Below are 13687 nucleotides of genomic sequence, written 5' to 3'. Positions count from 1 at the left end.
CAACAGACTTATATATTACATGTATGTATCGAAAATTTTGCTTCTTTAACAGTTAAATTATCTAGTTCAATTTATTTCAATTTCAAGCAATTGCTGTTTTGTAATTTCTAAATTAACATTTACTATATAAATATATTTTCGTATATAGTCCACACTGGCATATATACTGCCCTTGTCTTATTCTTTTCAGACTTTGGCAATTGGTTTGTGTTGGAGAATATATTTGTTTACTCATTTGAAACTTTTATGCAAGGAAATTTTACAATTTATAAAGTAAACTTGAAAAGAAAGAGGCTAACCGTCACGAAGAAAAAAATCACAAATCACAGAGAGTAATAGAAGTTATCACATGGTCATTTGTTGATAAATTATCCATGAATATTTACCTGGTATGACAGGTTATTTCTGGTCATCTTTAGAAAATGATCGCAACTCGATTTTAGAATAAAAAAGGAATGGATTCACAACATTTTGTAGAATATGAAATTGATACCGTTGGATAGATTTAAAACCAGAGAATAAATATATGTGCGAATGAAGTTGTTTCTAATAAAGATTTAATGTCTATTCATATATGAAAACCCATGTGCACACATTTTTTGTTTTGAATTGTATGAAGTAATAGGTCGTGTATCCGGTGTTTTTTAATTGAAAATGGAACAAACTTCTGCAATCCTTATCAAAATACAAATTACATACGCACTGCGGGTGCTGATAATAGTTACGTATGGTGCTTATCTTATTTTACACAATTAAATAGAGGGACAGCACGTATCATTTACAAGTATACTGTTATTGTAAGATCGTATTAATAGGAACAGGAACACATAAAAAAACTAAAAATGATTTGAAATATTAAAGAAATTTAAATTTACTAAAAATTAAATAAAAACAATCAATGCCCCAAGTGCCTGTGAGTAAGATATTTGAACTCTTTGATTAACCGTGCATTTAGATATTTCTTGAAGTTGTATTTCAAAGTCGACATATTGTTTTTCGTAAGGTAAAATCGATAATGACCATGTACAAATGCTTTTACTTCAATTTTTACTTGTGCGTAAAATTCACTTTATTTCATTTATCATGTAAAATAAATTGACATAATTATGATTAAATGAGTCAAAATTTCATTTAAAAATTCAATGTCTACATCAAAAATAATGCAAGAATTTCTTAGGTTATAGATTCTAGCTGAAGTTATGTTTCTTTGTGTCGTATGAATTTTGACGTGATTCGATGTTTATGCATCCCGCTATCAGGTTTTTGACTTTGGCCATTCCTTGTGAAGGTGGATCTTGATGGATGATTCGGACGCAGGAGATTTTTACAATGTAGTTTCTATTTTGTTTACATTGTATTCTATTTTGTTTACATTGTATTCTATTTTGTTTACATTGTATTCTATTTTGCTTACATTGTATTCTATTTTGTTTACATTGTATTCTATTTTGTTTACATTGTATTCTATTTTGCTTAATTTGTACTTTATCGAGAACGTGTATACTATATAAAAAAAAGGATTATGTGGTATGATTCCCAATGAGACAACTATCCACCAAAGTTCAAATAAAGTTGGATTTAAGCAATTAAAGACAACCGTAGGGCCTTCAACAATGAGAAAAACCCATACCGTATAGTCGGCTATAAAATGAAAAATATAAAACAATTCAATTGAGAAAACAGCTTAATTCATAACAAAACAATTTACGAAAAATTTAAATGACAGACATGAACCAACGACAACAACTCAATTACAGACTCTTTACTTGAGACAGGCACATATAGAATGTGGCGGAGTTAAACATGTTTGAAGGCCCTAACCCTCCCCTAATCTGGGAAAGCGACGTAACGGCACAACACAAGAACAAGCTATGCAATACAATAAACGAAAAACAAATATGAGAAACAGCAACAAACGACAACCACTTATTTACATGATTCTTACTTGGGACACGCGCATATAGAATGTGGTAGGGTTATACTTGTTTGAAGGCGCCAACCCTTCCCCTAGTCTGGGACAGTTGGGTAACAGTACAACATAAGAACAAACTATAAAAATCAGTTGAAAAGGGCTTAACTCATCAGATTGATACAAATCAGAAAAACATCTGACAAAAACACAGACCGGACGTAGCAGAGTACTTATACATCCCTCACAACAAAAAAAGACACACAGTCAGGATCTGAGAGTACTCGCAGTAACTGACAGCTAGTTTAAAGCAAATAACAACCAATAAAAAATAATATGTTTCTAAGACTAAACTATCAATAATAAGTACACATCCAACTTCCAATTGATTTAGTGTAAAGACAGTCAGAGAAAAAATACGACCTTGTGCAATGCCAAAATATAGGTATCGAAAGATCAATTATATACCGTATGTACTATCAACTACAAAAACCTTTTTTATCAGCGTCTTTGTCAATCTACCATTAACTACAAATATAAAAATAAGGAGATGTGGTATGACTGCCAATGAGACAACTATCCATCCAAGATCAAGTGAAGTGGATGTACTAAGCAACTATAGGCAACCGTACGGGCTTTTTTTTGTTGGCGTCTTTGTCAAACATTATCAACTACAGCAACGTTTTTGTTGACGTCTTTGTTAGATTAATTCATATGTTTTTTTTTTTTTAATTTTCTTAGTCAGTTGGGCTTTGATGCAGTTTTACACATGTGGAACAGGATCTGCTTACCCTTCCGGAGCACCTGAGATCACCCCCAGTTTTTAGTGGGGTTCGTGTTGCTTAGTCTTTGGTTTTCTATGTTGTGTCATCTGTACTATTGTTTGTCTGTTTGTCTTTTTATTTTTGGCCATGGCGTTGTCAGTTTGTTTTCGATCTATGAGTATGACTGTCCCTCTGGTATCTTTCGTCCCTCTTTTTACACAGTTTTGAATGCTAGATTTATTTCATTGTAACATTAACCTTTATGTTGGTTTGCTCTATTTGCTCACCCAATGTTTTCAATATAACGGAACTATAACCAACTGTCAAGCTGACAAGTGGGGGTTCAGCAACCTTTAAAATTAGGTTAACTCGAAATTTTCTTTGGAAAATGCCTGTACCAAGTCAGGAATATGGATGGTTGTTTTTCACTCGTCCCGTGGTTTGATAACGTTTGATTTTGTCAGTTTGTATGGACTTTCCCTTTTCTGAATTTACCTTGGAGTTCGGTATTTTTGTTATACTTTTTTATACAGATGTTCAAACTGTGTTTTCATTGTTTGTATACTTGATAATTTTTTTTTGTTGTTGACTAAAACAATGTCTTATATTGTAATATGCATTTAATGGAAAATAAACCATCTTCTTCATTCGAAGTCCTCTATATTTCAATTGATTAACACATGGCATAGCCCATACCATTTGAGGGGATATACGAATTTTATAAATTAGTCAATTCAAACCATTACGTTTTATCCTACTCATAACCTTTATTCATCTTTGAATGAGTGTAGTAGAACAATTTCCCACCACATAATGAACATAAAAATCGACACACCAAAACAAATACTTTATAAACATCTGTCTAGTGTTTAAAACGTTATATAGATCTGTATGAATATCTTTGTGCTTTTCTGTGGCGTTTATTTCCTGTCTCATTGACGTTAACATGACCTACAATTTCACATATATCGAATGCCTGTAATTATCCATTTAATGTTTACAAGAACATAACAGTTGTAGAGTATATTTCGGAATTATGAGTGAAAGAGGTTGTTTTTACAAAATTCATTATAAGTTGTGTAAACACGGCCGATGAACCTACAAACTGAATTTTATGATTGAGTTGTCCGAGATTCAGTTTTTGAATGAATCTACCGAGTTTACAAATCAATAAATTCAGCGAAAATATAATCTATTTTACTATGCCAAAATTCAATTATTATTTTACAATTAACATGGGCGGATATAGAATTCGAGGGAAAGTGGCAAAAGTGGAAACAGGATGAATTTAGACGTTCTTTGACATGCAAAACACCCTTTTAATTATTCGTTATTTTTTTTCGGGTGATCAGTGTTAGAGATACCTTAACCTTTGAATCCTTCTATACTTTCTTCTGGTAACCACAAAGAACATTAAAACCAGGAAAATTAAAGACACTATTTTCAGCAAAAATCCACGTTGGAACCATACAGTTCTTATGATTTTACTGTCCCACCTGTGCCACGACGATGCCCGATGGTGATTTATATACTCGTTTGTGTACGAAATTTCAAACACCTGGCATTTGTTTTGAAAACTCTTATAACAATTGTTGAAAATATGGTGTCCCAGTTGTGAACATGTTTTTTTATGTATATATGGTAGTAGGTACCAGTAAGTGTTTGCTTCAGGCAGACCGGAAAGCAATGTGCCAACAAAGGATGATTACCAGTTGCAGCAAAAAAATCAATTGCAAATCGGTCGAACTTATCTCCCCTATGGAGAAAAAAGTTTTCTTTTTTATTGTAAATTTTTTAAATCAGTAGTTCAACATTATTGATACATTCCATGCCTATGTCAGCATATATTCCGCCAAATTTATATATGATGATGTACCGGCCAATGTTGGTTTTACTAATCCATTCAGATTGACTTGAATATAACTGATAAAGACTCGGAAAATTTTCTCTGACTAAATCATCCACCATTGGTTTATCCCAGAGAGTGTATCTAAAACCTGGGTATAAATTCAGCCAAAATTTTCGAGCAAATCGATATCTATTGAGAATTTTCCGTCGATATTGAAATAAATCTGATGAATATGACGTGAAATGTTCTGCATACTTTTGTTCTGCAGGTTGTGACACCTTTCTTTATGATCATGATTCTGTTTATCACGTAGCAATGGTATCAAATGAAGCATGCACAAGAAAATTAGTAAAACTCCACAAAAAAACAAGGCTTTCGTTTCTTTTGATTCCATATACAATTCTACCAAGAAAAAATAAAAATTTAACATGTACATTATATTCCATGCTGAACTTGATAAATCATATTTTATCATAAAAGTCGTCATTTGTTGCAAGAGTTAGTCCATAGTAAGTGTAAGACTCGTATTATTTGTATTGTTCCTGTGTGTGTGGTTGCAGGCCAACAAACATAACCCACAAGATACACACAATTTCTATTTGTGACATGGAATACAATTCACATAGTTGGTACTGTTCAGTGTAATACTAAATCCAATCTCCATATCGAAAGGATAAAACAGGTGTATATAACAAACTAAAAATTACTTGAACAAACTTGAAAAACATTTCTCTAAATAAGTGACAAATACAATTAACGTATTATAGAAAAATTAACACGTAGCTTATAAATATAGGTCAGATAATACTTGGTCATGTTTTATGAATATTTAAAGCCCGAGGCATATCCGATTGGTTTTAAATGTTCATAACACATGACCAAGTATTGTCTGACAAATTTAGAACATATTAACAGACATTACAAATAATCCACTCTCATTTTAATAATTAATCCTAAAAGGGGCATTAGCTGTCAAATTCATGATCGTCGATTTGACTCAAATTCTCATATTTGATTTATAACCTACTAAAAGGTATATCCAAGTTATAAAAAGTTTAAAATAAACAATTTACAATGCATGGGCTCGATAATATGTATCAGCATTTCTTGTGTATTGTAGTCTAGACGCCATCTAATTAGCCATCGAAGTGATCTCCGAAGACTGCCGACGGTCATATATATCGATGTAAACATAAATATAGATATAAATAGATAGCGAACTCGTGCAATTGGATTTTTCTAGGCCTGTTTGATTTCATATTATAGGTTACAAATATATGTTAATAATTGTGTTTACCTGTATAAGATAGAGTTTTTGTGGATCGAATCAGGCAAACAAATGGTTTACCCTTGTTTCACTTTCAATGTTGACATTCTTTTCTGTTTAATAACTGAACACGACTAATTCATGCGTAACCCAACTCTAGCTAAGGAGTTAAATAGAAGGTCACATGAATACGGATTCAATGAGGTCAAACATTCACTTGTAAGTGAATATTTCACCAGCAATGTTTCTTCTTATTATTTCATTATTTCACTTATATTAAAGATTGAACAAAAAAAATCATATTTTATTTTTTTTTTCATATCTCGTAGCTAATGCCCCTTTAATATGAGTTCTCTTTAAGTGTTAACATGTTTAGTAAAAGGGATGTAAATCATATGTAATGGTCATTTCAACAGATTGAATGAAATAGCATTGTGATAATTTTGTGATAACAAAAAAGAATTAATTATTCAAAGATGGAGGTTTCTTCTGCATTAGTTACAATTAATACGTATATATCTAAAATTCCTCAAATTTAAAAAGCACAAAATCATATATAAATCACTTTTCTGAAATTGTAATATTTTGAATAATGACAAACTGCATCAATATTTGTTTTTAAATTTCGATCGTTTAAACATCACATGCTACCTTTTTTATTGATGAATGTTGTAAATACATTATTCTTTAAAAGTGTTTACAACAGAGGCTGCATAGATATGCTTCTAAAAAGAATATTAATGTGCGATATGAAATGATACAAGATTTCACAGGTGACGAAAGTTAAGATTACAACAGAGACCGTGTAGAGTTACATTCCCAATGAATACAGACCTTTTAAATTTCAAACTGACCACACGAATGATACACGTACGGACGATACAAGTACGGAGAATAAATGATGAATGGACGATGAATGCTCGGTGAATGATACACTCACGAAGAGTGTTGACCGTTACACGGAGGATTAACGCATAATAGAGGTTTTCCCGATTGTCTACGTATTAGGTACGGTTGGTACGTAACTCAACCGTTAGTGTTGTTTTGGAGGTATCATATAATGCATGAGATTATTTTATTCAACATGATGAAATTAAAGAAATCGAATTGCATATCAGCAAAAAATACCGTAACTTTTTTCTTTTATAACGATTTCGCCGTTGATAGAACACTTTGTGTGTGAATCTATATGATATTATTTATTTAGTGCACAAGTTCATGGGTCAAACAGACCTTACTCGAACTGAGTTGACACGGCCTTTAGATTCTAAATATAGATTTTCATTTCTGTTTGTTTTATGTGTTGTTTTTGTTTTGCTTTTTTATAGAAAATTTTGGAATAATTAGAATACTATCTATGATCGACTGTCTTAAACATGTCGTATTACTGATGTTAGTTATATACGTTAACATGACAAAATTGTGTTGATTTCTCATTAGTTCTTGCATGATTTTAAAATTGGTTATTATTATTTAAGTAATCTATTTTTATCATTGCAGCAGAATATTTTCTTTCTTGAAAAGATGAGAGAGCTGGGTTTTCATATTGAGTGAGAAAAGGACACCGATCTTATTTTGTTTAATCAACAACTGACGATTTTTTTATTCTAGAAATGCATTCTAAAAATTAAACTGAAAACAATTTAATAAATATCTACTTCTCTATTGCCGATAAAAATAATGTCTAGAATCATTGAAGTAAAAGTTAACGACTAGAACAATTGTCATATAATAAATTGCACTGACACTCGTATCCTTGAAATAGTTTATTAGCGTATCTTCTAATTTTACCCCTTCTTCGTACTTTTATTATCGGTAAAATTGCTCATACAGAAGAAAAAGAAAAAGAAGAAGAAGAAGAAGAAGAATATTTTATTCCAATTAAGGACCCCGAAGAGCATACACATTTGACATGACAATAAAAGTATAGTTTGAGAATAACACAAATAACATTCAATAAAATCAAGTGATATATACTTTCTTAAGTAAATATTTAAGCAGTTTAAGCTTTTATAACATGTACAATACACAATGCAAGTGTGGTTGATATAAGGTTGATAATTGTATATATTGAGAAAAAAAATAATAATACATAGTTGAATAAAAGATATATTTAAAGTCTAGAAGATTCAGCATGTTTACAGTCCTTCCCATGTCAGCAGCAAGTAAGATAGCAGTGTGGTATATATTAAATGCAGCTGAACCAAGAGGATGATATCTTAAAGACTGACTGACATGCTAAATATATTATGTAGATGCGGACCAGCACCCCACCCCCACCCCCTCCACAACTAAAAGAAAAGAAATAGATATACAAATATTTGAATTTACATATAAAATTGATAAAAAAAATCAAACTTCTATTCACTATAGATTTTCAAAAATGGAGACTAAAATATATCCATATTTAAATGCACCGAATCGAATGCATATATGATAACAACTACTTATAAGTTGTTGCGCTTCGCATGTTATGTGGTGTAGAGACATGCTTCTAATCATGTCACAACCACAGCTCAGCTTAAGGCCTCTTCTGAACTACTAGAATTTCAGTGTTTTTAACGAGTTCCTTAACTACTATCAAAGAACTGATCATTTAGTTTTGTAATAAAACATATGAAAATAGTGGAACTAACCTTTTTTGGAGTGTAAAAAAATCTTTGGATGTATTAGATAAATTACGTGCTTTTGATGGCCCTTTTGGGTCGGTTGACAGTTCTGACTTTCCACTCTTTACACTACACCTCCACACAATCTTATCAAACAAAAGTTTTCCTATTTAATTAAATGGTCGTTCGAAAAATCTGATTGCAAATTTATTTGCTGCAACTCATATAAAGCTACCACAAATTACTTAAAACTTGACTAAATTCTTCCATAGATACAAAAATGTGGTTTGCAGTTTTGGCTGTAATTGTAAAAAACTTATCTCAGACGGAATAGCACATCCTAAATTTTACTGTGATGTTGTTTACTGAGCCCGAAAATTTATATACGATCCGGGTAAATTTATCGATCCTTTAAATAAACTTATTCTAAAAGGTTACCAATTCAACACTGTAATTAGATCTTTGAATATTGTTTTTATTGGTATTAATATTGATTTTGTTATCAGTAAATTAAAATCATACTAAATAGTTTTGTTATACACATTTGCACTTTAACGGAACTACAATCTGTCGATCCCTTTATTTTGGCATTGTACAAGGTCGGGTTTTTGTCTGACTGTTAATAACGTCTTTACATTAAATCCAGTGGATGTTAGATGTGTACTGATTGATATTTTAGTCTTAGATACATGATTTTTTTTTATAAGTTGTTGTTGGCTTTGAACTAGCTGTTGGTAACTGCGAGTACTCTCAGATCTGTACTTAGTGTCCTTTTTGTTGTTAGGGATGAGGGATGGATAAATACCCTGCCACGACCGGTCTATGTTTATTTTGTTTTTTTTCTGCTTTGTATCGATCTGATGAGTTAAGCCTTTTTTAACTGATTTTTATAGTTTGTTCTTGTGTTGTGCTGTTACACAACTGTCCCAGGTTAGGGGTATTGTTGAGCGCTCACATAAAAGTTTAATCCCGCCACATTCTTTATATGCCTGTCCCAAGTCAGGAGCCTGTAGTTCAGTGGTTGTCGTTGGTTCATGTCTGTCATATTTGTTTTTTCGTAAATTATTTTGTTATAAATTAAGCGTATAGTTTTCTCAAGTGAATTGTTTCATATTTTTCAAGTCGGGGCAATTTTTTAGCCGACTACACGGTATGGGCTTTTCTCATTGTTGAAGGCCGTACGGTTGCCTAAAATTGCTAACATCCACTTTATTTTAACTTTTGTCAATAGTTGTCTCATTGACAATCATACCTCATCTCCATTTTTTTATATCGTAAATTTAAGTTAAAATACAAATTAAAAAAAAAAGTTATAAAAAACTTTCTTTAACAAATTTTATACAAACTTCTTTTCAACAAGTCTAAATTACATTTTCTAAAAGAGAGCTAAGAACTGTTTGTATTGCAGTAAATTTAATTCATTTGAAATTTATGCCGATATTCAAAAAGACTCGTTTCATTGTTATTACAACAAACAGGTCATAATAACACGACAGAGCGTTTTGTTTCAGTACGGTCTAGATAAATATACAAAAAGACAATTTTAGACAAACTACCTCATAAGCCTGGAAATATCGTGGCCATTCACATATGTGAAAATGTCTTTATCCTACCTGTATTAAAAGCATAAAAGGTAGCAATATAGGTAACTTGAATGCAGTTGACACCAGGGGGCAATGCCAAATAGGATACAGGAACATTTTCATTTATAGATGGAAAAAAAAGAAACATATTAATCAATATATATCTTTCATTTCCATTTTTTTAAAGGACTAGAATTTGTTTGTTTGACGTGTAAGACGATTTTTCGTGAACATGCAGAAATATGCAAGAATGGTAAAAATAATAAGTGAACTACGTTAATAAGTGATAATATTTAATTACATTATAGAATGCGAAGAATTGATACGTATTATTACAAAAAAATGTTGATGACCCACATGGTTTTGTGTTTATATGTATTTGTAACAATTTTTGTTACAGTGTTTTTTTTTCATCTTTATATACTAGTTTTGTTCTCAATAGAATTTATACTGACTTTTAAGATATTAATTCCTTTTACGTGACTATTTTGGGATCGAATTTAATGAGGTTGATATGCCAAAAATAGAAGAAGAAAAAAATGTACTAGTAAGTTGCAGATCAATAAGACATCGTATAGATGGGACATGTCTTCAGAATAAATGAAGATGAAACATTTTGAAGGAGGCGTGAAGTTAGCGATTTTTGTTTTGTTTACTTTGCACCATAAATTTAAGTATATCTCTCTTCGATTAATCTTCCTCTGAGCATATTCTTGAGGGAAAGAAAAGCAATTAATTAATCAATAACCCTTTCATTTATCATTTGTCGTACTACGATTTAAAAAGTACATCAAACGGAACCAAAACTGTATGAGATGTTAGTTATACGCCAATTAGACAGCAATCAAACGACAAAAACCACCTAAGCACATCTAGAGGGTTACATATAGTGTTCAACAAAAGACAGGTGAGTAAACAATATGTCAAGTTCTAAATCGTTTATGTCGGTATCAAAAGCTCACTCAGAGCTTATGTTGTATCGTTATTTAACTTGCCGACTTCAAAGAAAACTTATTTGATTTGATTTGATCGTCACAAATTTGTATAAAAATTGAGCATAAATTTACCAAAGATCTGGCATTAAAACACAATTCTCCAAATACTGTACGCATAACAAGAATATGTTTTAATTAAGGAAAGTGTGAATTTTATTTTAAAAAATGACCGATATAAAGTGTTGTTTTCATTTTTTCACAGTACTGGGTCAATACCGCTGCTGATGGACTATTAGTCCCTGAGGATATTATCAGCTCAGTAGTCAGTACTTTGGTACTGACGTGATTTATAGCAAACCTTTCTTAAAGGGACATTAGCTGTCAAATTCAGGTTCACCGATTTGGCTCAAATTCTCATATTTGATTTAAAATATACTAAAACGTATATCCAAATTACAATAAGTCTGAAAAAATGAATTAATAATGCACCGACTCGATAACATATATCAGCATTTCGTGTGTATTTTAGTCTAAACGCCATCTAATTAACCATCGAGATGACCTCCGAAGACTGCCGACGGTCACATAACACGATATAAACATAAACATAAATATAAATAGATAGCGACGTCGTGCAATTGTACTTTTCTACTTGTCTGTTTGATTTCATGTTATAGGTTAAAAAACAAGTTAATCATCGTTTTTACCTGTATAAGAATGATTTTTGGTGGATCGAATCAGTTAACGAAATGGTTCACCTTTGTTTCACTTTCAATGTGACATTCTTTTTCTTTTAATGGCTGAACACGACTAATACATGCGTAACTAATCTCTAGCTAATGGGTTCAATTGAAGGTCACATGAATACGGATTCAATGAGGTCGAATTATTCACTTGCAAGTGAATAATTCATCAGCGATGTTTCTTAGCTTATTTTGACCAAATTTAACTAAACTGACTGCTAATAGCGAATTATTATTCCACTATTTCACTTTCATTAATGATTGATAAAAAAAAATCATATTTTATTTTTTTGATATCTCGTAGCTAATGCCCCTTTAAAGTGCCACTTTATGAATTTAGTAAGTTAATAAAGAAACTAAGGTTTCAGCTTCCTCAAGCAAAGTTGACCTTAGATTTGGCTCTTATTTGTACGTCCTTTTTGGTCATATAACTCTTCAAATGTTTCGGTTCTTATACATCCTTAGCTTTCAAATATTCGGCTTTGAGCGTTCTTCGCGAAGGTAAATTCAAAAGCATTTCGGACGCAGGAAATTTATTAAGTCTTATTTTGTAAGGCGATCGTGACGTAGGAATGTGAACGTGTGGTATACGTGTGCAACAATTTCGGCCCCCCAACTTCAGTGTAAATCTACAATTGTTTCATGTAGTTCATTTACAAATTATAACAAATCTTAAGAAAAAGTGGATGAATTAATAGTTGATTGTTTAACGTTCAGCGGCAGCAATTAGAGGCATTTTAGAAGAAAAACATTCAATATGATATAACAATGATATAACAATGAACCCGGAAGTACAAATTTGCCACTTTTACTTTTAAAAAATAAACGACAATGTCCCGTCAAAAACGAATACAGACTTTAAAATAGGTAAATTTCTGATAAATACATTACTTTATTTATCCAATGCCAAGCGTTCCGAATTCATTCCACATTTCAGAATTTACCGTGAAATTACGAAGATACAAATTTCTAATGTTCAAGCAAAAAAAACCTTTTTGAGCTATAAAGCCGAAACGATCATTATGAAAGGAAACACACAAGAGCGAACAGTTCACTTTTATTATGTCGAATCAATTTGAAAGTCAAAGTTATTAATGTACACGAACAGGCAACAGTTTTCTACATGTCATAAGTGATTTAGTTTTAGAACATATAATTTGACTATTATCGTTGCAAATGATACACAGCACTTTGCAGAAAACAAATAATATTCAATTCTATTAATCATATGACTGGCATTTTTAGGAATAGAAAACTTTTTGGTGATGCGCAGTGTGCGTATTACTAGACCAAATTGCTGAACGGGATTTTTATCTTGATAGATGCATACGAAATTATTCATTTTTGTACTATTTCTGTTCATCAAAATAACTTTCATACCCGATACAACAAAAAAAGAACAAAATCTATTGGTTTTTGTCCTATGAGACAAAATATATCCAATTGGAGACAAATCTCTCCTATGGAAAAAAAGATTTGTATAGGACAAAATAGTCTCTTATATATATCTTTAAAAAATGGTGTGCCAGATTTGTTATCATGAAAAGTGCAAATTAATCCGAGAAAGTGTTAAATGTTTATTTTAATGAAAAAAATAGGTTCCTATATCAAAAACGGTCTTAAAGGATTCTTGATATATGTGCCTGATCTTTAAAATTTGTTTATTTACATAGTGCCTTCAAATACATCTTATATTTTTTGTATTTTTCATATACGTATTTAGCTTAGCTAAATGAAAGTAAAGATCAGACGATGAAAATTATAGTTAGGAGAAAATATATGTCTGTGTTAAAATCGCCACTGTAAATTATAGGTACTTCTTAATCCGCAATCTTCATTTATCGCTTAAAGACCTAACAACTTAGTATATTGTATATAATTCTTGATGGAATACCTTCATATACATATATAGGGTGTGGGTGCATGCCGGACTCAGTAGTAAATAAAATTGAGAATTGAAACGGGGAATGCGTCAAGGAGACAACAGATCTACCAAAGAGCAGAAAACAGCCCAAGGCTACCAATGGG

At 31.4% G+C, this 13687-nt stretch overlaps 1 long non-coding RNA gene across 1 annotated transcript in view; it reads right to left on the bottom strand.

Moving 5' to 3' along the window:
• Positions 1-11837, bottom strand: part of LOC127737769 (uncharacterized) — a 35516-nt gene extending 23679 nt beyond the window's left edge. The window contains exon 1 of the long non-coding RNA XR_007999808.1: positions 11624-11837. This is a non-coding gene — a long non-coding RNA (uncharacterized LOC127737769). The remainder of the gene's footprint in view (positions 1-11623) is intronic.
• Positions 11838-13687: the final 1850 nt, after the last annotated feature.

This window comes from Mytilus californianus, unplaced genomic scaffold (assembly GCF_021869535.1).
Source record: "Mytilus californianus isolate M0D057914Y unplaced genomic scaffold, xbMytCali1.0.p SCAF_4, whole genome shotgun sequence".
NCBI lineage: Eukaryota > Metazoa > Mollusca > Bivalvia > Mytilida > Mytilidae > Mytilus > Mytilus californianus.
Note: the sequence above shows the minus strand (reverse complement) of the source record. Positions and strands in the feature narration are given on the sequence as shown.